We start from the raw sequence: 25,082 nt of genomic DNA on the forward strand, positions 1-25,082 counted from the left end.
GTCCTACCCTCTCTCCTTCAACGCTGACTCTGACTCCAACCATTCCAAGTACATGGACGGGCAACACAGATGTGCGAGAGCGAGCCATTAGGGGGTCATCCCTATGTTCCCCGGGTGGCCTTAGCGCCGGGAGCTCTCGTAGGGATTGGGCTTCTCGGGGTATGTTTACCGGCGTAACTATGAATAGACTGCCACAGGTTCTCCGACGTCTCTCCCTCTTCCACAAAAGGTAAATACATGCAATGGTAGTTATCTCGGCCGGAATTTGGCAGTAATGGTGGAAAAAGTAACAGACCGGGGAACCTAGAACCCTTTTTTTGAAAAAGGGTCCTATGTTCCCCGGTCACATACATATCGGGGAACATAGGACCCTTTTTGGGAAAAGCGGGGAACATAGGACCCTTTTTGGGAAAAGCGGGGAACATAGGACCCTTTTTTTATAAAAGGGTCCTATGTTCCCCAGTCTCATACAAAGAGGGGAACATAGGAACCGGGGAACATAGGACCCGGGGAACATAGACACGCTCCCGCCATTAGCTAGTTAGCTAGCTCCAGTAGCTACCGCAGGATAACAACAGAAGCTTGCTCTGGGTCACGAGCTTTGAGTACGTGCACGAAGGGGTCGCACGGGGAGCGGGGGAGGGGGAGTGCAGTACGACCGTTTGATTGACGTACTTACTGTCCAATGCCACTCGGTGGGTCTTGAAATCATTGGCTGGAGTTTTTCGAGCCCTGCCCGTTCCACAGATGATTGACTTGTTTAATTTTCATGTCAGTACTTCTAACTCAGTGGCTGTAAGTGGGTTATGATAAGGATTTCAAGTAATTTTGCAAAAATGGCCAAAAAAGAGAATTCCATACCCAACCTTTGATATTATTATTAAAGCCAAAAAGGAATCTATTCCTAGTGTCAACATTAGCTTTCCCTTAAAAATGCAGCCTGTTTCTAGCACATGAAGAGAGGCCATCTAGTACATACAAGTTAACCACACTGACCACATGTAGAATCTGGTTGGCTTTAGGAGAAATACTTCTTGTGAATGCCAACAAGGGTTGGATTGAACAGAGTCGCGACCCTGAGAAACACAATCAGAGGAGTAAGATCTTTCCCTCAACACAGATTGAATCAACGTTGTTCATCGAGAAGATACTTCTGGATGAATCCATTCCTTTGGTTCTGTTTGACCAGGGGCATTGGCACAACGTACTCTGGAAAGTCACTGTGTTCGCCTATTTCTGAAACCTGGGAAAGGTATAACATCAAGACAATTCTCCAGTATAGCCTGGACTCCACTGTCTCGCCCTCACTCTCTCTCTGTCTTGCTCGCTCTTTTTCACACTCAGTCGCTTACTCACTCATTCACTCTCACCCCTCGCTCTCTGTCTCCCTCACACATACATCCTCTCTCTCCCACACAAACACAAATACACACACACACACTCTCTTTCTCTCTCCCCCTCTCTCTTACACACACTCAGTGACTCAGCCAGGTGGGGACCATACTGGGGGACAGGGGAAACAGCCCTATAACCAGACGGCTTGCGGCCCGCGCCCGGGCAGCCCCGACGATTAGAACCACCATTGTCGCCGCCGCCGCCACCGCCACCGCCGCCGCCGCCGCCGCCGCCAGCACTTCTTTATTTCTTTATTTGTTTGTTTTGCCTCGTATCTCGCCTCCATACTGAGTGATGGCTCCAGATGGGGTGTCTCGGAGTAATTGGTGTGGACTGTTTTGCTTGTCTACACAAACCATTGATCACCTGCTTCAGCTTTTCAAGGCTCTTTTCACTCTTTTTATTTTCTTATACTCACCCCCCTCCACCCAGCCCACCCTGGTGATGATTGAATACCAATGCTCTCTCTCTCTCTCTCTCTCTCTCTCTCTCTCTCTCTCTCTCTCTCTCTCTCTCTCTCTCTCTCTCTCTCTCTCTCTCTCAGTCTCTCTCTGAAAATCTAAAGTATGCACACAGCTAAACATCTCGCCGGTCTGCGGCAGCGACGACGGCAATGGCGGTCATTACTCTCGCCGATGACACAGTGAATGCCTCATTCCCAGGAAGGAGCCATGTGGTGCCCGGTCATAATGAGACAACGCATTCATAAATTCACTGTGTGTGTGTGGGTGCGGATGCGTGTGTGTGTGATTAAATTGCAGAGATCGGCCGGCCATCGGACAAAAGTTGTTTACTTAATGTCATTGATGACCTCCATGTGTATCATCCATCGGCCCTGCCTCAAAGCGGCTCCAGGTCCATGGAGAGTGCTCTTTGATTGAATAATTATGATAATTATTAACGGCCTTCAGTGAGCCACTCTGTATAACCCGATCTGCCCCCCTTAGGGAAAATCAGATGTATTTTTCTGTTTTTTTGTTTGTTTTTCTGTTCATTTTACAGCCCAACTTGTCTACTGGAGTCTGTTGGTAGATGTAATGTCTACGGGGACGAGGCGATACAATACCATTCCTCATGCAAAAACCTTGTTTTTCTACTACAACAAGTGGAAAAGTAAATGTGGTACACTGTTTTTCCAGGTGCGTCGAAGTTTCCTCGTTTTCGTAAAAGCTAAGAAACCCTCTCTTTGCTTCTACCTGTCATTTATCTCTGATTCACCCACCATGGTTTTCCGCCGCTGTTTAAATCGAACAAATATGAAATAGTCGGTTTGTTCGCGCTCCATTATCAGAGAAGCGAAGGAGACGAGAGGAGAGGCAGACCCCATGAAGAGGCATATTTGAACAGAAGCTCGCACTTTATCTTCTTTTTTTCTTCTTTCCCTTTTCCCATATTTCCTAACCAAGCGTGGGACCTTTGTGAGTGAGATACGACGGCAGTTATTTAAAACAAATAAATCAAACGTATGTTTCAGTGGCTTTTCCGTCAAAGAAAAAGTCGGTTCTCAGTTTGTTCGATTGGTGATCCACGAAGCGATCAAGCTTATCTCAGAGCGACGTATGATTCGTTCGAGGCTCCCGCCGAGTGTCATGGCAGATGTAAACTTATACGACATTAACGTTCTGTTGACTGATTTATCGATTTTAAATATATTTATAATATTCTTAATTTCTGCTAAAACTTTCATTTCAACTAACATTTTATGTTATTTTTAGCTATTTTATTTATTTTCTAAGCACAGAAAATACTGAGTATGTCACACAAACAATTCACTGCACATCCTGAATGAGTATGTGACAAACTAAAACCTCTGAATCTTTGAATCTTTGAGAACTTGTAGACAGCAGCTCACAGTGGGTCTCTAAAACTGTGGAGACGTTACAGAAATCATCTTTTAATGAGTCCGTAACAATACTGTAAGACGGAACCAATTTCAACCTTCTTTTCTGAAGCACAACTCCAGCTTATTTCATGGTCATTGAGCTTGGCTTTCTCGTTTCAAGGCCAGCAAGTCAAACGCGAAGTAATTATTGACACTAGAAGTGTTGAATCTGTTAGTGGATAATGTATCTGCCAGTGTGTCCATCCTTCACTTATTATTGTTTCCTTGCAGCCTTATAATGCAATCTGATGCATTGTAATTGCTTATGATTGCCTCAGTGTGTGTGTGGGTGTGTATCTGTGTTTGTGTCCCTGCATGTGTGTGGGTGTGTTAGAATGGAGAGGACTAAATTGGCCATCATGGAGTTCTTCTCAGTGCCACACCGCCATGTTCACAAGTGACAGGCACCATTAGAGTACCCCCCCCACACACACACAACCCCCCCATCCCCATCCCCACCGATCCCCGGTCCATCTGCACATCATCCACCTGCTCCAAGAGGCTGCCGCCATTCCAACCAATCACAGGCTCTCCCCGTGGCTCGCATCCTTACCTGATTGGCCCCCGGGCCTTTCGGCACAGAAATGGGGGCTCTGGAACCAAAAGGCTCTGGCGTCCATTTTGTTTCTCATTACCATCGTTGAGAAAGCAGATTTTCTGCCCTCTTCCTCCTCCTCCTCATCACTGGTAAACGCGTCAGAGTCCCCGCTGCCAGGTGGCTCCTGTAATGCACTGGGGGGCCCTTCATGGGAGAGGCTATTGTGAACGACCCTGGCAGCCCCGTCCGTTTTCTTTCTCCTGTGTCCCCGTCACAGGAGTGTGCTCGAGACGGTTTTAGACTGTGACTGTCACTGTGAACGTTAATCAAGCCGCTGGGCCAGAATAACGGTTTTAGTTCTCTCGATTTCTGTGAGCATAGCTGATTGGGGTAAACTTTGTAGCTGACGAGAGTCGAGGCTTGTCTGCGAATGACAAGCCTGGTGACTCACTGGTTTGTGAAAGCTGAGCTCAACCGCATAGCATCTATCTGCGCCGACCGTTCTCTACTCTTCAGGCAATTTGTCGGCCCTGAAACCGCATCTTACCGTATCTTCTCTTCCAACCGGTACCATCTAATTTAATCTTTTATTACTGAACGTTTCACCTGAAGCCAAGCATGAGCAAACTACTTTACACACCACACATTTATGACTCATCCAGACATTACACTACCTCTGGTGGAATCATGTCGGCATAATGAATTGCTAACTGAAGCCACCAGCTTGGAAAACAAAATGTACGCCATTACCGTGCATCCTATTGGGTGATGCAAGGGCAAGGGGGGGGGGGGGGGGTGGGGCTAGTCGGCAAGTAACATCATAAATTACATTTGCCACTAAAAACAGAGACTGCATTTGTAGTAGCCAATCACCAGAGGCGTTGCTGTTGCTATTTTTCAGGGGTGGTATTTTGGTTACTCTTTATGGTTTCTCTCACAATGGAAACGTTGTTACTTCTCCTTGTTTGGAGTCTCCAGCTGGAGTAGATCATCTCTAAGCCCACCCCTTAGGAGACCTTTCTGCTGACTTGATCACGTATCACCCTCCTGGAGCCACAGCTCACTGCCGGCCTTTGTCTGTCTCAGTGGGTCCCTGTGGGAGGAAGCCAGGAGTTGATCGAGTCCACACCTGAAGCCCTCCGGGTGAATCAGCTCTGCAGTGATCACTCTCACCACGCGGAGACGACTCTGGGTTCAAACCCCCTCAGTAACGACCCTAAAAAAAGCTACATCGCTCTAATAGCTCTTATCAGTGGGAAATGGTGATTATTATTATACCCAGAGAATATGTTTGAATTATGAATATTATTATTTGAATGTAGCAATTAATTTTTCCTGCGTATTTATGTGGCACTCACTCAACACAACACACAGCACCACTAATGATGATCTATAAGGCCTCGGCTGCCTTTAAACGTAATTCTCTTTGGCGTGTTGAATATTCAATCAAGTGTCACCTTGCACTTGTGTTTATAGCCACAGCTTCGCTGTAATTTCACCCCCAACCCTCGAAAAAACAACGTTCCTTTTCACCTACCTTTTCCCCTCCGCACCCTGGCACCGGTGTGTTCCACACCTCTGGCACTAGTCGCTGAACTTCCCACCGCTTGCCTTCAAACTAATCTATTTTTCTAATCAAAGTTTCTCTAAATAAAATGACATCAATCATCCCAGCGCGTCACTCGGCGCAGACCCCTCAGGCTGGAGTTAACACATTCCTCTTTGCAACATTCAATTAGTTTGTGCAGGGAAAACAGAAAACATCTACTGAACCCGACCAGTGGTAGGACAGAATACATGAATATCAGCATCCAGGGCCCGCAACTATCCTTTTAATCATGCCTTCTTTTTTGTTTATCTTCACTACCTGTCACGTTTTTCTTTCGACGTAATAGAGTTTTTCTCGTTTTTTCATCTTTCTCTGGCAATGGTACTCGATGGCTCGCTAGCATGACTGCCAGGGAAAAACGGAAAGTCAACCTACTCACGACAAAAACAGAACAAGTGGTAAAGGCTACTCGCTCTTTGCCCTCCCTCCCACCTCCTTCATTTTTCTGCAGTGTTTGTCTGTTTGTGTGTGTGGGTGTGTACTCTGAATTTTGAATAGCCACTCTCATGCAAACCATAATGATATTCTTTGTGTGTATCTTTGATGTCTGCCTAATCAATCTTTACAGTGGGTCTTCAGAGGGTCACAGAATGCAATTAAATGCAGCGCTGTCAAACCTTATGCTAATGGCCTGTTGATGTGAAAATGCATGAGGGTTGGAAAAATATGAATTCTAATTTTTTTTTTGTCTTTTTACATTGTCTGTCTTAATAATTAAAAACTGTCATTAAATGCGACATGGAATGAAAATTTACTTTGGCTACCTTTTGAGTCAGTTGCCATGCATATATTCATGCCGCCTGCTACACCAAAGCAAGCGGCTGATTTGAACGAGTTACTTATTTGACGTTAATTACAATTAACTTGACAACCTTTTAAACATAATGTTGGCCTGAATTCATCCCACAGATAAGAGTACAAATGCTGGCCAATAGCAACAGCTTTGGGGCCTTATTCACTACAGTAAGGAAAACTACTCTGTCAATTGCCGTTCAAATTCTGAAAAATAAAATCCCTTTTTCTTTTAACGTATGCATCGTTCATGGGTATTACTACGATCCTAGACTTGACGAGAGTGTCAGTACTTATTACTTTATTGAACTAGGTTTGCGTGGTCTTCCTGGCAGCACTAATGGAAGTAGCAACACACACTAAAACGTTTTGAAACCATCCGATAGCAAAGACATTGCCTTCAGGTATCGTCGCTGGTGTCACCAGACAACTCTACGCCCCGGGGCTACTGTTCCTCTGGATGGTCCCCATTGACTGGCTTTGGTCTCAGTCTGAACACGTGGAGACACAATATTAGTGAAACACCTGAAGAATACCGGAACTTCTTGACAAAGGAAGAAAAACATCCCTTCCAGGACGAGATTGAGTTAGTTAGTTGCTTAGATAGTTTGCATGGTTTACAAAGTGTAAATGGCCGACGTCGCAGAATTCACAATAAATGAGGGATCATTCTGTTTTTTCAGGCCTACTCCATCAATGGTGAAGACTGTTTTTTAGAGCCATTTCTACAAGGGCTCGCCTGGCCAGGAGTACTAAGTATATGCTCCTAAATCTGAAGCTTTCCCCATCTCACCATCTGTGGGTGACCTGGATATACAGGAGCCTCAGAGCTGTGGATGAGCCAATGAATCAGACTCTTCGACTCTTTGAGAACTGGCTCCCACACCCCCCCCCCCCCCCCCCCCCCCCTCCAACTGCTCATCTTGTTGATGTACTCCTCCGAGCCACGTGGATATGTTTGAGTCGAGGGTCTGACTTAAACATACAGGAAGTGGTGTGCTGTCAATGTCCATCCAGCGTCCTTTCAACTCGACGAATGGGAGCCACCCAACTTTAAACATTATTTATTTGTGGGATTACATTTAAATAAGGTGTCAATCAAAAACAATGACGGTCAGAGAGAGAAAGGAGAAATTAACTCGGAGGCCCTTGCACCCAGCCCAATTTACTTTCTACACCGACGCATGTATCGGGGGATAGACACGTCTTTGTGTGTCTGTTTGTGTTGATTGAAACTATAAAGTGATCTCTCTCTTCCCTCTGACTGTGGCTGTGTCTGGCGGTTCTCCCACCTGGTCCCCGAGTTCTTCAGGCCCCATCCTCTCTGCTGCCAGTGATGGTTGCTGGAAGAGAAAGAGAGGAGGCTGCTTCTCTTGGTTCTTCGTCCCGGCGGAGCACAATACAACAAGTGTAAAACTGCACCCTCAGTTTAATCGTGTTTTTATTAGATTACTTGTGTTGCTATTATTTATTAACGAGTGTCTCTATAATCTAAACCTTTTGGGGTATAATCCATAGTACCAAAGCTCCCCTGTTGCCTCAGCGCGACCCGGAAGCAGTGCCTGGCCTGCAGGACAGGGCCAATCACTACCAAGGTATTTTGACCAATACTGACACGCCGTTCATGAAAAATATATTCCCCCTGCCAATCCCTGAAGGAGATTCATACTGCCAAGGTATTCCGACCAATCACGACACGGCGTGATTGGTTGTTCACAAAAAACAAATTCCCCCTGGAAACTAAACAATTGTAACTCAACCCTGCGTCGTGATTGGTCTGAGATACCTTGGATCCTGTTCTGGATTTATTTTGCGATCCCGAATGTGTCTACACAGAGTACAGACATAGAGGCTGGAGCGTTTATAAACAGAAGATGCCTTCAGAGACTTTGCTTTCAGCATCTTCTCTTGCAATGGATTCCCAAATATTTCTCGAACCAAATGAAAAGCGCCAGATCCAAGTTATTCCAGTTATTCTTTGGCATCTGCAGGCCTCACTAACACTCTGACTGACTTAAACACACTGCTCACCTATGCTACTGGATGCTGGGTTCGATACACTATGATGTAATGCGGTCTGAGACAAAAAAAACATTCCAAAGAAAGACCCTGATGAATTTATTGGTCTAAAATAATGTTGAATTGCATCAATTTCTTGATTCTTGGAAATCATAACTGAAGATCCTATGGGTAATGCATTTAATCATGTTTCCCCCTTGCTGCGAAGCATGCCATCTGCCCTGACTGGGTTTAGAAGCATTCAGACAGTTTCACAGTAAAATAGATTCATTTTCATTATGTAAACCACAAACACAAGCCATGCTAACGTATTTGGGCCAAAATCGACCAGAACTTCCATAAACAACATAATTAGTTAACAAAGTGTGTTATCACAAAGCACACAAATAAACCAGAACCCTGAAATGGTGTTTTACCTTGATTTATATGCAAACACCCCAAAATTTCATCTGTTATTCAAAGTGGGCAAGAGAATTTAACTACGACACACGTTGGACCCAAAAGCTGGTTATTGGAATGCATTTAAATGAATAAATTAGAGCTGAACGGAATAATTGGGTATGCTGGCTGGTTGGTCCACAATTCCCAGTCAACTTTGTCCAAACAATATCAGCATATGCTGCTGTCTCTAATCGCCCCCCCCACCCCAACCGCCTCACACCTCCTCATTGGTCAAAAGCAGCCTAACTATCATTGTTTTTTTTTGGTCTAAGCCGCTTGTCGTGCTCCCTTGTGAATTTGAAGCTTTAAGTGGATTCTGTAATCGCTTTTCATAGAGGAGCTGCAAAACCGACCACATCAATTCACAACCAGCAAACATGTGTTTTCGGTTCTGGCCAATCTGGCAGAGCCTCCAGGCGTCTTCCGACCAATAGGAGGCCTCGGCCTCATCCAATCAGTGGCCGTGGCCTTAAGGGGGATAAGGGGCCCCTGGAATCCTTTTAATACTGCTGCTCTGGGGGGGGCGCTCTCCTGCCGGGCTGCTGTGGTTGGGGCTTTGGGGATGGGGTCTCACCCGGCAATGAAAAACTTTTCAAACAAACATTTTTGGTTCCAGGGCCAAAAAAAAAAGGGACATAAACAGATACTTTCATAGCATGAGCAGCCTTGTTGATTCAATACCAATACACAGAAGACTTCCGAAAGCCTTTGAAAGAGCTTTGAGCCGGGTGGGGTCCACACTGCCGTCCGCTTAACGTGTGCGTGCATAGTGCAGTAGTAGTACCACTGTGTGCAGTGTAGTGTTATGGTGGGTGGAGGACAGCTGGGAAACATGCCGACGTAACACTGATATGAGATTATGTCTTGTAGCAATATTGTGTGATCCCTGTTTTTTTTTTGCAGTAAAGATTTTTTAATTCATGTCTATGTCTCATCACAACACTGTGCAGTCATTTCTATTGAGAATAGCAAATCAAAAGCAGCAGAACACAAGTGCACCCACATTTACACATTAAAGCAGGCTTAACCTTTTAAAACCATTTAATATTGGTTTTGGGCTAAATTAATTTGCATCGTGAATTTGAAATCCTTTGTTTCAATATTTTCTTCCGGTGTACTGGAAAATAAAGTTTTAGTTCCTGTCTTTTAGCTGAGGAGCGTGCTGAATGGATGTTTTGAAATCGTCAGTTGTATGCTGTTTTGTATATGTTGGAAACATAACCTTTTACCATAACATTACCATTTAAGGACAAGACAAACACAGGCCTTCAATGATAGGAAAATACAGGGACATATTGCTGGATAAAATTGCTAGGTTAAGAATGTAATCAAGAGGGAATCTAGTTAAAGGGATGTGTTACGATCACTCAGGACAACAGAACCAAATGATAGAAGTGAAAGTTAAAGTAAAAACACACGAAACACCACGTTAACACGCACGCATTGCGTGTTGCACACATTAAGCAGTCGGCAGTCTGGAATTCACTTTGCCCAAAGCTCTTTCCAAGGCTTTTGGAACTCTGTCTTCTGTGTATTATATTGAATCAACAATGCTGCCTATGCCTGATGAGTCAGCATCAGGGAATGGAAAATAACCAGGGAACGACCTCAAGCCTCAACCTTCAGGTACGTACAGACAACCAAGTGTCTGTCTTTGCGGGCCTCTCGTATCTATTAATCATTGTCCTTTTGAACAGGAAGATAAATACGGTATTTATTTTTCCGTTACCTAATCACCTCGACGCGGCGCGGATGCTAGAGCAGGCCGGTTGAGGCTGGTATTCAAATGTTATATGATTATATCCCTGATCTCAAAATAATGAATAACAACTAAATAGCCCCGTATCCACTCATCTATCATTCCAATTGTGCATTAAAGCGCTCAAAAATGATATCGTTGATCAAAAGCACAAGTAGTTTCGGGGGTCCTCTGCGTGTCACACAGAGAGCAGATACTTTGCACAGACAATTTTGTTAAAAGAGAGAGCGAGAGAGCCAGAAGCTGATAGGGCTTTTATTGAACTATACTGCATAAAGTGTATCGAAAAATTTTCTTTGTTAATGTGTATGTGTGGGTGTTTACTTTTTTATATTCCAATAAACTAATGTTAAAATAAAAACATTGCCCTTATGATCTATTCCGTTTTCTCCTCAATACGAACACTGAATACCAATAATGTTTGATGGTAATGCCTTTAACAGCCCAATTAATAATTCATCTGTAGAGTAAAAAAATTCAAAGATTAAGACATGTTCTTTGAATGTCATGAAGGCGCCAGAGTGTATAGAAAAGCCTCAAAATCAAGCTTCTTCCCCTCGGACCCATTGCTGAGGTGTGGTTTAAGGCCCGAATGAACCTAGAAACACAGCTGGCTCTCCCTTTGAGTTTATTTAAGGGGATTCATATAGACCGTTATCTTATCGTTGTATGGTACAAATACAAGTATTTGTATTATCATTGCTAACAAGCCCGTAGCGGTATTGAGTCTCTCACCGCGATCCATCTATGTAGATAACGAGAACGCACAAATCTGTTGTGTTGGGGGCCCCCAGCCAGCAGGGGCCCTAACAGGAGAGAACAATGGAATAAATCAAAACATATTTAACTATTAATAGAATTTGAAATTGCAAAAAAGATGGCAAAGCCATAGTCAAGATTCAAATTAGAAATGAAAATGACGCAAAAAAAAATCGACACAATTGTTAAAACAAAACATAACATAAAGTAGCCTCGGTGACTGCCGGGCGCCTGGGGACAGAAGCTATTCCTGGTTCACACAAATAGCATCTGAACTCGGTTGCTACCCTAAGTTGGCTCTTTAGACGCAGAGTAAACATAGACATTTGACTCACTTGGAAACTAGCTGAATCTGGTTAGCACCTAAAGGTTTGAGAGTATGAAAAGTGATGTATTGGATGAGTGTGTGTGTATATGACCTATCCTACACAAACAAGTCAGCTATCTATGAGAGAATAGATGGATGATGCCATCTAGTAGCTTTCAGTAGGATCGTAAAGTAAATGTTTATAGCCTCCCACAACCACCTACATCAGTTTCCATGTTAACATGAGAGAATTATCGAGCCCACTCATTGACTTTTAATGTGCACATGAGCTAAGGAGGAGTGCAGAAATTGTAGCTCTATGACAGTAGGACTTTGGCACGTACACCTATAAATAAAAGCGTATGATTAAACGACCGTGTAATTAGTTTTATGTGTTGGATGCGTTTAATGCTATATCATTGGTTAACCTCTGGGTTGGCCCCGACTGGCTGTGGAAGCCTGTCATATCTATGATATCCCTCCATCTGCGATTTCAAAAGCCCTTTTTTTTCTTCTTCTGTGCTTTAGCAGGAGGGATTTAACAGCGTGAAATCCGCCTGCTCACATCGCCATCTCACTACCCCCCCCCACCCCCAAAAAAAAAAAACGAAGAGAAAAAAACCTTCAAATATATTTTCCTCCCGCTCCCTCAAATATAATGTCACACTGTGCTGTGCCGGGGAAAAGGGAGCGCTAGGTATGAAGGAGTCGTTGAAAGAGCAACGGGGAGGGGGGGGGGGCTCGCAAGGGGGTTCTCTGGTTCATAACTGATAGACCTTATATGATCTGAAACCTCGCCCAGGTGAACACATTTCAGGGCGGGGCTGGGGGGGGGGGGGGGGGGGGGGGGGGGGGGGGGGGGGGGGGGGGGGGGGGGGGGGGGGGGGGGGGGCGAACAACAACAAAACACAGGTTGTTCCATTTGGCCGGGTGGTTGCTGGTTGGAGATCAGTCTGAAGCTCCCTCATTACCTGTATGCCCCCCCCCCCCCCCCCCCCCCCAAGGCTTCCTGAAACACCTGCCCTTCCAACAAGCTGGGGGAAGAGGGCACGTGTCAGGTTGAACTTTGGAAATGCTGGAAGTTTTGTGTTTTTTGCACTGAGGACTTTAATGTGCTTTAAGTGAGCACACACCCACACACACACACACACACACACGCACACACACACACACGCACACACACACGCACGCACACACACACACACACACACACACACACACACACACACACACACAGGCACACACACACACACGCACACACAGGCACACACACACACACACACACACACACACACACACACACACACACACACACACACACACACACACACACACACACACACACACGCTTGTCCCTGGCTGGGCAAGGTTACCAGCTCTACCAATCAACAGTATTTCCATGGTTGCGGCGAATGACCTTGAGAGATACAAGTCCCATTATAAATTCAGAGTGATTTAAGGACAGCCGTGACTCTAAATTATTCACGTAGACTTGTTTTGCTACTGGCATGGACAACGAGGAAAAAGTTTGCAAAGATATATTGAAATGCAATGCATAATCTAAAGTGCTATATATTATGTGCAACTTATTGCAAATCCCTGACTTTTCGTATTTGTAGTTTTCGCCCGAGTCATCAGGCCCTTTGGCATAAAGGAAACAAATGCAATTTGCTCGAGGTGAAATCTAATTTCCAGCGGTGACCACAACTCGCTGTTCATCAAACTCAGATTCCATCACCATGCCGATAGCCGATAGCATACGGTGGCATCTCGACTCATTAAAAAGAAATCGACAAAATCTGTTTATCTACAAATACGGTGTAGGTCTGTATTGGCCTGTTCAGTAAAATCCGGTGAATGCATGCGAGCTAATTTGACTGACCTTTGAGTTTTTTCATCAATCATTAAATGGATTTCTATATGGAAGGCTGCATTTAAATTCTGCGCTCCACCTCTCTTCTATGAATGACTCAGGACGTATTTGCAATACTTTTCGCAGAGTGGCAGAATTGAATCTGATGGATTCAGTTCGGACCTTAGGAATAAAAAAAGGGAATGCAATCACTGTAAAAAAATTAACCTTAATAATTAACTAACCAAAGTATAGTTTTTCACAACTGTCCAGTGATATAAAAATCGAAGGACTCTACAAATGCTTTCAAACAAGCCTGAATGTCTGTTTATTTTCAGCTTTTAGAAAAAAACAAAAAATTCTTCCGTAGAGACACAGGCATGCTGAACAATTATTCAAAGAACAAAAATAAATGCTCCCTTTTTTTGCCTCGTTGTAAAAATGAGTCCCACACGTTATTTCCGGATTGCACAGTTACTGCTCTCGCCCCTGAGCCTGTGGTGTAATGTGACATACAGCCTTCCACTCCACCTCTCCATGAATAAAATAGGGAACTCTTTGCCCGGGGAACAGGTGTTGAAGCTGAAGGGGGAAGCTGAATGAAGGAGTATTATCTGCCAGATTAGAACGATTAAACAATAAAACATAATTAATACTAATTCGCTGTTTCTGTTCGAGTGAAACGTCAAAATCATTCACAAGAGCGCTTAACGTTTTAATGCTACATGCTACAGGGAGAGGAGAATGGATATCCCCCCCAACGTATATATTTACGGTTGGGGGCGATTTAACGCCATGCTACATATGTCAGCGTCCTCCATGGAGTACCATCTGTCTGGTATTCACGGGGGGATCAGGCAGGGCATAGTCCCTTCCAGACGTGGATCGGCTTGAACTCAAACTGGGAGACAGCAGAACATCAGTCACAATAATCTCGTGTGCTGCTGGCACTGGTAATCGTCACCTAGGGGACAGCCTCCCTGGTTCACATTTGTCGTTTGCTGATGCAGTAAATGGGCCTAATTCATTGTGGAATTGTGAGTGTTTAAGAGAGCGGGCTGGTTAGTAGGGATTGTGGTGGTGGAGAATGAGAACCATGGTGGAAATATCCCATGTATTACGCATTGATATTAATCAATGCATGTCAATGATGAAAAAAAAAAAAATATTTTTACTATGAATTCGAGATACAGTGCCAAAAATGTTTCATCTAAAAAATATCAAAATACATTCGGCATAACACCCCATCATGCCTTCAAAGAGGAAATATTTTTTAAACTTCACAAATAATGTTCCCAATTAAAACTTAATTACAAAGATATGCAAAGAACGGAGTTGTCTGACTTAAATGAAGGGTGAGGAGTGTGATGAGACATGGCCGTCATCAAGTTACCACCATCCGAGAGGTGATAGATGCTGCTGAGTCCTTCATATGAGTTGATTGATTCGATGTTTTTACCTCAAATTGGTACAACCAAAAATATGACCAAAGGATATCTGTGCTTGTGGGGGGCGTTGAGACGCTTGGCCAGGAAATCACGCCAGATAAAACAGCCTATTGCGGTTTCTTAATTGAATTAAAAGTTGTAATTTTCCACAGCGTTTGGCTTAGAGTGCTATAATCACAGGGCCACTGATTGAGCCAACTCTTTTGCATAATAGGGCAGACGTGTGTCCCACCGCGCATTCACTGGCACACAGAGCGGTATGGAAGAGCGATATTGTGCTGATCCACCAATTGGCGTCAATTTGGGCGCCTTTTGCAAGCTGAGTGAGTGTGCTGCTTCCCGTCCGCATTGTCAACTACAGACGAAATTTTCCAACTTCCCAGTGTGAGAGTTTCTATTTTTATTTTCCTTTGGCGAAATATGTTATTTCTTGCCTCATTTTTTTGGTTCCTTTTAGGGCGCATGAGGGGAGTAGCGGGATGGGAGGGAGTGGCACAGGTTCAGAGAGTCAGAGCAAAGCTAATGGTCCATTAGGCAGACAAGACCTCTTTTGATGTGAGAGAGAGAGAGAGAGAGAGAGAGAGAGAGAGAGAGAGAGAGAGAGAGAGAGAGAGAGAGAGAGGGAGAGGGAGAGGGAGAGGGAGGGAGAGAGAGAGAGAGAGAGAGAGAGAGAGAGAGAGAGAGAGAGAGAGAGAGAGAGAGAGAGAGAGAGAGAGAGAGAGAGAGAGAGAGAGAGAGAGAGAGAGAGAGAGAGAGAGAAAGTGGAAGAGGATGGAAGAGGAGAAGAAGAGGAGGGAAAGTGGAAGAGAAGAAAAAGAAGAGGAGAGAGAGAAAGGGAGGGAGGGAGGGAGAGCGTGATAGAGGGAGAGAGAGTGAGAGAGAAGTTTCAGACACTCCGGTCCTCCCCATGCGTCCATTAATCCACAGGAGCGAATCAGTGGAGTCCAGGCTATGCACCAGATAGAGAGTCGAGTGAGGACAGCGAGATAGGTGAACCAAGTGCAGTGGAGGACAGCATAAAGAAAGAGCGTGTGTGCGTGCGCGTGTGGAGGGGGCACCCAGCGAGGAGCTGGTGAAAACAACGGCAGAGAGAGAGAGAGAGCGCTCCCATCCTCAACATCATCCTCATCATCTACTTTAGGATCAGCCTCACGAGTACAAAGAGTGCCTCGGTTCATGTGGATTTCCAATCTTTTTATCTGCGCCATAGTTTTGATGTCTTGATGAGCTTTGACTAAGCCCCGGCCTGCCTGCCTCTCCAGAGCCGAGCTCTGGCAGAGGCAGCATTAAATACATTGTCTCACATCAAACATTACCCGCAGCCCGCTGTGGTTGATTATCATAGTTGTATTATCCTCCCCCTTTTTCATTTTTTCTATGGCGAGAAGCTTGTCATGCCTAATCTCCACCGATGAGAATATCCCGTTTTTATCTTGTCGTATTTGGGGGAAAATAGACGTAAAAATATATTTTTACTTTACAGAGAGTAAAAGAAAAAAGCAAAGTATGCTTTGGGCTAAATGAGACGAGCGTTACGAAGCGTGATGAGGATGAAGCTCATTCGTGTCAATGGCAGAGCAGTTTAAGGCACAAAATGATGGGAGCACAGCGATATGTAGGAAATGAGAAGACACACAGTGTATGGGCTCTGTTTGACACTTCACCCAGTTTTACAAAGATTAGCTTCTGCCTGACATTTCCGAGCACAGCAGTGTGTTTGTGTGTGTGAGACTGTGTGTATGGGCCTGTGTGTACATTGAAGTGTGTGTATGTGTGTGGGTGTATGTGTGAGACTGTGTGTTTGCCTGCTTGTACACGTTGATGTGTATTTGTGTGTGTGCACTTGTCTGTATGTGTGTGCTTGTGCCTTTGAACTTTGCTTACTTTTGTTAACTATTTCCAAACTATGGAACTTTACCTCCTGAATCATTATGCACCATCAATCTTGTTTTCAGGAACTTGCACATTTGCTCCGATATATTGACGGCTCGGCAGAAGAAAGCCTGGCTGTAATAATGTGCTATAATGGTACGAAAGCCTGACTATCAATGACGTAGTTAATTGTACTTCCTTTGTACCGATTGCAAGTGCCATTTTTGTGAACAAGTGTTTGAAATGTCTGAGATTGATGATCGAAACAGGTAATGTGGTATGCTACACAATCAGCTATGGCTCTGTGTTTAAAAAGTGCTTCCTTGTGCTGAATAAAACAGGAGAAAAAAGGGAAATATGGGTATCTATTTGTTTTACAATTATTTTCTGATGCAGACTTTTGATAGACAATACACTCAATTTGAGGTGATGGCCCTTGCACCTAAAGCAAAAATGCACTTTAAGTCTGAAAGACGAAAGTCTGCAGCGAAGGTAAAACAGTTTTCATGGGTGTGTGTGTGTGTGTGTGTGTGTGTGTGTGTGTGTGTGTGTGTGTGTGTGTGTGTGTGTGTGTGTGTGTGTGTGTGTCTGTGTCTGTGTCTGTGTCTGTGTGCATGTGTGTGATAGAAGAAGAGTATTCTATTGGCGTGTAGTACTAAGTAGGCTGACCCTCTGCCTTATGTTTATGGTTAGCACAGCCGCAAAACTCTTGACAAATGGCCAAAACAAACTAGCTAACGGAAATATTTAAGCATTTACACATGTCAGTCGTCATGAGATCCACCATAATCCATCACAAAGAACACCCCCTCAATCGTTCACACCACCACAATTGCTCCACAAGCCTTTTCATCTTCTGATGTTCTCAAGGAAGGCTTTCCGGTGACGACCGGAAGGGCTTTCCAAAGGGAGAGCGAGATCCTGAACCCGTCTGGGCTGCGTCGTACCATTGGCCAGCATTATCTTAACAACACATCGCTTGGTCACTAAAAGCCCAAAGTATCAACACAGGTGTGCGGTGTTACCGCGGCCATGCAGAGAAAGAAAGGAGAGGGATGGAGGCAGAGTGAGGAGATAACGAGGAACGAAATACCTTTCGATGAAACGTCACCCGGGGAGCATTGCTGCCATTTCACCGAGATTGTTACTATTGATGCATTTCTGCAGCAAAGACCTCTATTCTTCTCGCATGGTATTTCTTAGAAAAAATATTTCCCCGTCCTGCTTTTGAAATGAGCAGGATAATAAAATGGGGCTTGGATTCAGGCTTTCTGAAAGCGCCCATCTCACAATACGATCTGCTTACGGAAAGAATGTGAATAAACATTAATATTCAGACTGAAGGAAAGTGATCGCACAGGGACAATGTCAAGCCCGCCAATAGACCCCTTTTCTTGTGGTAAACTAGAATGTTCTTTTTTGGGGTGGGGCTGGGGTTGGAGGCAGAACAAATCCCTGAACACAAAATATTAACCTTATTATTGATAACGATTATCTTAATATTTCCAGCAGTGAACCTTTTTGGTTGAACAATCTTCTATAATACCAGTCATACAGGCATAACAGATTATTGAGGTTTGGCTGAGGTCCTTGCTCAATCTCAACAGCAGACTTCATTTAAGAGTTGTTGTCCTTTATATGGTATCACAACATTTTTCAAAGTCTAGGCACATTATCAAATAAACGTTATACTTTGATTAATTATAGGTAGAAATTGACTCATCCAAACTTCTCTCAGTAAAATGAAGAAATAAAATTGCCATCAGATTGATTTTTTTCCATTGTATGCTACAATACTGTCTAAGGAGAATAAATGCTTTCAAAATCATGTTAAATCACCAGACATGACAAAAAGTAAAATGGTATGATTATTTTAGACTTTGCTGTAGAACCAAGGTAGGATGTGAAATACTGTCATTTCTACAGAGCTATGGTTGTTATAAAAAGAGCAAACAGCTATATCTTAACTGAGAAATGCACTTGCATGGCGGGATAAATTATGTTAACAATATAATGTAATTAAAATTGTTTGTTAAGCATTAACATGAACACTTCATTAAACATAATTGTTAGTCGTACCAGGGATCACAAAACTCAGATCAAGGTTTTCAGTCATGATAGAAATATAACTTTGTTTACCATTTATAACTTAAATATCATGAGATGCAAGGAAGCAAGGAACGAGGGCACATTTTGTTGGATGAAAACAACATTTGTGATGTCCATGAATTAAACAAAACCTCAGACAAAATATTCAATACTCTAACTTAAATTAAAGTGGTGCACAATTTACCATAGTTCTAAACCCCATAGTTCTTAACCCATGTTTACAGCGATAAACATCCCATTAGATGCTGTTCTAGCCAAAGCCTGGCCCTATTCTGCAGCAAAGGGCTGCCTAAATGCCGCGGTGAGAAGTTGTTGTTAAAGTCTCTTGGCTTCCGCCATTGACACACCTGGGTGATGTGGCTGCAAATGACAGGCCAAGCTCAATGTGTTTCCACTATCACATGGCTTTCTCTTAACATTACCAGTTGAATTGCAAACTGCAATTAGTCTGGAACCTCTCTGCTAATTTTTGATTTCCATGGGGCGCCACCAACAGATGCAGACAAAAAATGCCACTCAGTGCAATTGGATAGGCCTACAACCAATAGAGTGGCGAAGTCACGCCCCTTCCGGTAGAGCTCATGGGACATATGAGATCGAAAAATATGAATGGGTGTCAATTGAGAGAAAATAATTATTTTCTGGTCCCAGTCTTTATATGCCCTGGATTACACATATGTTGTTTGTGGATTTAATAAATAATTTTTCATGCAAAGAAAACTAAAAATGTTCGTGAAGAAGTTTGATAATTTTAGGTTTTTTTGTCACATAATTTTGTGAGGCCGCTTTGTGAACTACAGCTCTTCGCTGCTCTCGACGCATATGATATACGTCACCACACCCGCACTTGGAACTCGGCACAGAGATGGCACATAGAGATGGCACATAACTAAAACTCTCCACATGCCCCGCCTTATAGTGATTTTCACCTCTTTCTATGCTTTTATCCTCGCCTTGAAAAAAAGTGGTGAAGTGGAGGAGAGTTCCAAGTGCGGGTGTGGTGACGTATATCATATGCGTCGAGAGCAGCGAAGAGCTGTAGTTCAAAAAAGCGGCCTCACATAAAACCTAAAATTATCAAACTTCTTCACGAACATTTTTAGTTTTGTTTTTTTTCCAGCACCCCCTGCTGAGAATACGTTCCCGCGGCTATGCATAGGTCCCATGAGCTCTACCGGAAGGGGCGTGACTTCGCCACTCTATTATAGCAGTGAAACAGATGACTCAGCACCGAGCCCCGAAAAAACATCTTTCTTCTCAACAAAAGCTTTAAGGGCAGTCGTTTGTTCTTCCTTTAATGAAAATATACTGTTGAGTTAATTTAAAACGTTCTCAATAGCCTAATCAACAGAATGTTCTACATCAGGGGCAGCCGTCTTTGTTGTTGTTGAAAATGCCTCTACGGCCCTCCTCTGCACCGTCAATCGTATTCATCCCGCCTCATATTAGATAAAAGGTTGTGATTGGTCGGTCCATCTCATACCGGGCAGAAATATTTTTGTATGGGAGGGAAGCAAGATCTTATCTGCAGAGCAAATGAAACATGAGCTTGTGAGATTCATCTAGTTCCCAGGCTAGCTTTCTAACGACACAACACCTGCATACCGAAGGGTTTTGTCCGCCACCCTTCTTCCGTCAGCAGGTTTTCCAGGGAAGCCAAAAGGCTCCCACATACAGATGACTGAAATGATGCGTGAGGCTTCCCCCAAGTTCTCCCACTCCTCCGCTGACCAAGTCTGATTATTTTTTACCGCAACTCTGCATTGAGATTAAGGGAATTATTACGTTAAGCGGCAGTAAAACTGTAGGCCTATTTCATACTATGTGGATTCAACTTTGCACTTAATCTGCGCCTAACATGTGTGCCGGACCATGGTGTGGGATCCAGGGGATCACTGATCAACTCAGGTCTGTTACACCACTAGTAATTGTTATATTATCTATGGAAATGTCTCTGGTCACTTATAAATCTTATTTAATTTGCTAAGATAGTCGTATGATCGATCACCTGTTCCTCTTATTTCCCCAATAGCTGATTAGGCGGACGTGACAAACCGTAGTCACATATGCAGCATACCTAGTACAGACAATACTTTATTTCTGGCCCCCTACGACACGGATGACACAGTTTGATAGTTTATGGAGCCTGCTGTTTGATTTTGCTTCAAGTTGTTGCTTTGTTTTGTCTCCAGCTAACACTTTGTGGAAAGGGTCGATATACCTCAGTAATTAGCATTTCCTCAAACTCATTATTTAATTGGTTAGAGTTTGAAGCCACCATCTTAATGGAAGTGTTGACATTGGCAGGAAACTCAAAGGTTTATTTCAAAGGAAGCTTAGCGGTTTAGTGACCCGTGGAAGAACCAGATATTAAGACACAACGCTGAACACCACTAATTGGCATAGTTATCCAAAATGTCAACGCAAAACAAATCGGCAGGTTCACCACTACAAATATAGATGCAATTTCTTTTTTTTTCTTTTTTTTCACCCGAAACAGGCATTTGTTTTCACACCAAACCTTGCTGCTTCTACACATGTTTGTTTTTCCTCTCAAAAACTTCATGGAAAAATTAAAAAAAAAGTAATCAATTTGTTCCCCAAATCCACACTTTTCACGCTTTGCAAGGCACCAGATGCAAATGAGTCGAGGAGCGTTTTGTAATTTCTTTAATCCTTCATCTCATTTTCAGGGGAAAATCGTGTTTGCTGAACAATGAAATATTTATCAGCAAGCCAGTCGGAGGACATTGTGATTGGCAGGATTACATTTAAACAAAACAAGCAGTTAATCACTTCTCCACGCACAAGGCCGCGCGGGCAGCGTTTGTTTTCTATCTCTAATTAAACAGAATTACATCCAGTAACGCATTGTTAGAACCCGCTTGTCTTTCATTCCCAATCAAACGGCTTAATTTCTTTCTTTATTTCCTCCGTGAAGGAAAGTTACCGGGGAAGCTGCAGTGGAAGTTAAGAAATGAAGGAATAATAAAATAATAATACACACACGCACACACACACGCACACACACACACACACACACACACACACACACACACACACACACACACACACACACACACACACACACACACAGAAGCCTGTTGTGGTGGTACCATGACTTAGTGATGCTGTGCGTAAAGTGGTTGCTGAATGTTCACAATGACACAAAAGCCTACTTTTCCTTTCACTGACATTTTTATTTTTAAAACTGTAGCTATTGGGAGAAATCTTAACTAATTTCATTTCTATATTTTTCTGCTTGCACATATTTGTCTTTCAAAGGACTATAACGTGAGCGACATGTTGAAGCTAATCATTGTTTACCCACCAGGGTAAATTGAATAATAATGCATTCATATCAAACAAAAAAGCAATTTATATTAGACCATGAAAAACATTTAGTCACAGAAGATAAAGTACGAGCTACCACTGGGCTTTTCTTACCACAATGTCCTCCTTTATCTATTCAAACAAATGTTCCTGTTAGCAGAGAACTGAAGCAGCTCTTTGCAGAAAAGGGCCAATAGAACCCATGGTAAACACTGGCATTCACAGGCTGCCTTCTCCGAAAAGCCACTTGAGTCTTTGACAATACGATTCCATTATCTCCACATGCATTTCGTTTTTTTATTTTTTATTTTTTATTATCATCCAAACAACATTTGGCATTTGTCAATTGTCAGAGACTAACAAGCCTGTACTGTCAAAACATATTGGAAAGGAAAGAATATTGGCGCATCTTCCAGTAATTGTATAGAAAGCTTATTGTGCGTCCGTCATGCCGAGCGGGTCATCTGATTTGAGACCATACATTGAAGAATATTATGTATGGAGATATTTGCCATGTATTCTTGCAATATTACCAACTGCTTGGACGAGTGCTAGTAAACCTAGGACATGCGCTTGGTCGGTGTGTGAGGATAAGTGGGTGACAGCAAGGGCAAACTGAATTTGAATGTGACCACACATGCATGAGTCATGCATGTTTTGTCGTTGCACGGTCATACTCTAGACAGCTGCGTGTTGTAGCAGTCGGGGGGGGGGGGGGGGACTTAAAGAGAATGTAACAGCTGGATTGAAATACAAATCACGCTTCCCCTGCACATGATGGAATAGAGCTATGGAATGGGAAGATTGTAAAAAGAAAAAAATCGGCAATTCTGCAACACACAGATGTTTCCTTGCTATAGGTCTCAGCTGTGTGATTTAAACAGGAATGCTCTTTCTTTTTTTTCACCGACCTACCCCCACTGCCAACTCTGTTTAATGGACACATTTTACAGGGAAGATGTTAAAGGTGTATTGTAAAAAGCCATACCTTTTATTTTATGCCGGCGCTGTTATCTTTGTAAGTCCATATCCCCTTATGCCCTCTATTCTGCTCTGCTGTTGTTTATTTACCAAAGGTTTTTATCTCTTTTATTTAAAAACTCAGACAACAAGATTTCGTAACAAGTCGTCTTTGAAAGCAGGTGCTTTCTTGGTCCTTCAGAAGGGTTGCCCTTGCTGACATATTCCCCCATAGCTGTAACTGTCTCCGTTCTTGATTTGACAAAGTGATCATGGTCTTGCTTACGACAGGATAGAGAATCAGACCGCTCTCATAAAAAAAGATTGGAAGTAGAATGCAATGAATGTGTATATGTTCAGCCAAACTCCCATTAAAGTTATTCACCTCCTGTCAGACAATATTCTCCCCCCGTAATGTGTGGTACAAGCAGTAGATTGCCTCGTGCCAGACCATAAGGAAAATACTAAAGTATATTGCATTAAAACTTACATTGGTAATCTCACACTATAAAGACAAAAGCTTTTCTATGTAAGTCCTAAAAAGTGTGATAAAGATGATTTAGCAAATCTGAAATCTCCTGAAAACATTGTTTTATGCTTTATGCTGCCATTCACTTCTAAGAGAACTGCAGCTACTTCTACCCAATGACATGGTTTCAAACCTGAAACAAAGTTAGCATTAGTGAAGCTTAGGTCGTATCCAGATCAAATTGAGCAGACCAGAACAACTCTGGGTTCACAAACGTAACTCTCTTTCGCTTAATATTTGCTTCGATCAATCCTGTTTCTGGGGATATATTAAGAACGTATTCGGCTAACAATAAATTTACCCGGCCATATTACACTGTTCCCGTAGCCAAGGGGAAGGCGAGCTAAAACATCCTGTCACTGACAGCAACGTTCTTAGACTAAGTGTCTTAAAAGGTTTTAATTCAACACTGTGTAGACTGGCCAATGTAGAAACACACAAATCCTCTTCTGAACGCTCCATCCTGCCAGTCCCAAATTAGTTTCCTCTTCAGAGCACTGCCCTTTCTGTTGTTGGTGTTTGGCCCAGGCTTTGTGCCGTCTCCCCCAAGTTCTGCTGTAACATAGTAGGACTACCTGATCCAAGATGAGGATTAAAGTAGTCATCCATATGACTTGGGTACCCTACCGCCCTCTCCAACCTCATTAGTCCACACTTGAGACGGATCAGATAAACTAGACTTTATCTCATCTCAAAGCAGAAAGGAGATACTGCAATGCCCATCCTCTATTGACGCAGTTGCGATGAACTCCTTCACCGACTTCATGGAGACTAAAGAACCTGTGCGTTAATAGTCTCCATGTTTGTAACAATAAATAACCGGACTGGTTTGAGAAATGAAAACGCTCTAGCAGCAAACTTCCCTCCACCTGAGAGTTTGGGTGGGAACCACCAACGAATACCACCGGCTGGGGTGGGCTGCATAGAGAGCACCCAGCTGTGATCGCCCCTCTCTCCTGCTGAGCTAGAGTTCCCTAGAGAGACAGAGAGAGAGAGAGAGGTAGATCTGGCTCCTCGGCGTCTGACATCAGCATTGTCTTTCTTACAGCGCCCGGGGCCAGCCTGAGAGGTTGTCCCTGTCTCCGCCATGAAACGAAAACCTTTAGACGGCTCCAGCTCCAATGGGAAGGCTGTGTTTTGTGTGTGTGTGTGTGTGTGTGTGTGTGTGTGTGTGTGTGTGTGTGTGTGTGTGCGTGTGCGTGCGTGCGTGCGTGCGTGCGTGCGTGCGTGCGTGCGTGCGTGCGTGCGTGCGTGCGTGCGTGCGTGCGTGCGTGCGTGCGTGCGTGCGTGCGTGCGTGCGTGTGTGTTTATGTTTGATAGTAATAGAGGTGATTGTGTGGAACGTAATACAGAGGATGATAAGCGACGTCTTTACAAAGGAGAAACAGGAGAATATGCATTGTGTTACTGTATATGCAATGTAAGCGATGATAAAGCACCTGAAAAAAGTTTTCATATTTCATCTTGCTTTTCACTTC

Source organism: Gadus morhua, chromosome 22, assembly GCF_902167405.1.
Source record: "Gadus morhua chromosome 22, gadMor3.0, whole genome shotgun sequence".
Classification (NCBI taxonomy): domain Eukaryota; kingdom Metazoa; phylum Chordata; class Actinopteri; order Gadiformes; family Gadidae; genus Gadus; species Gadus morhua.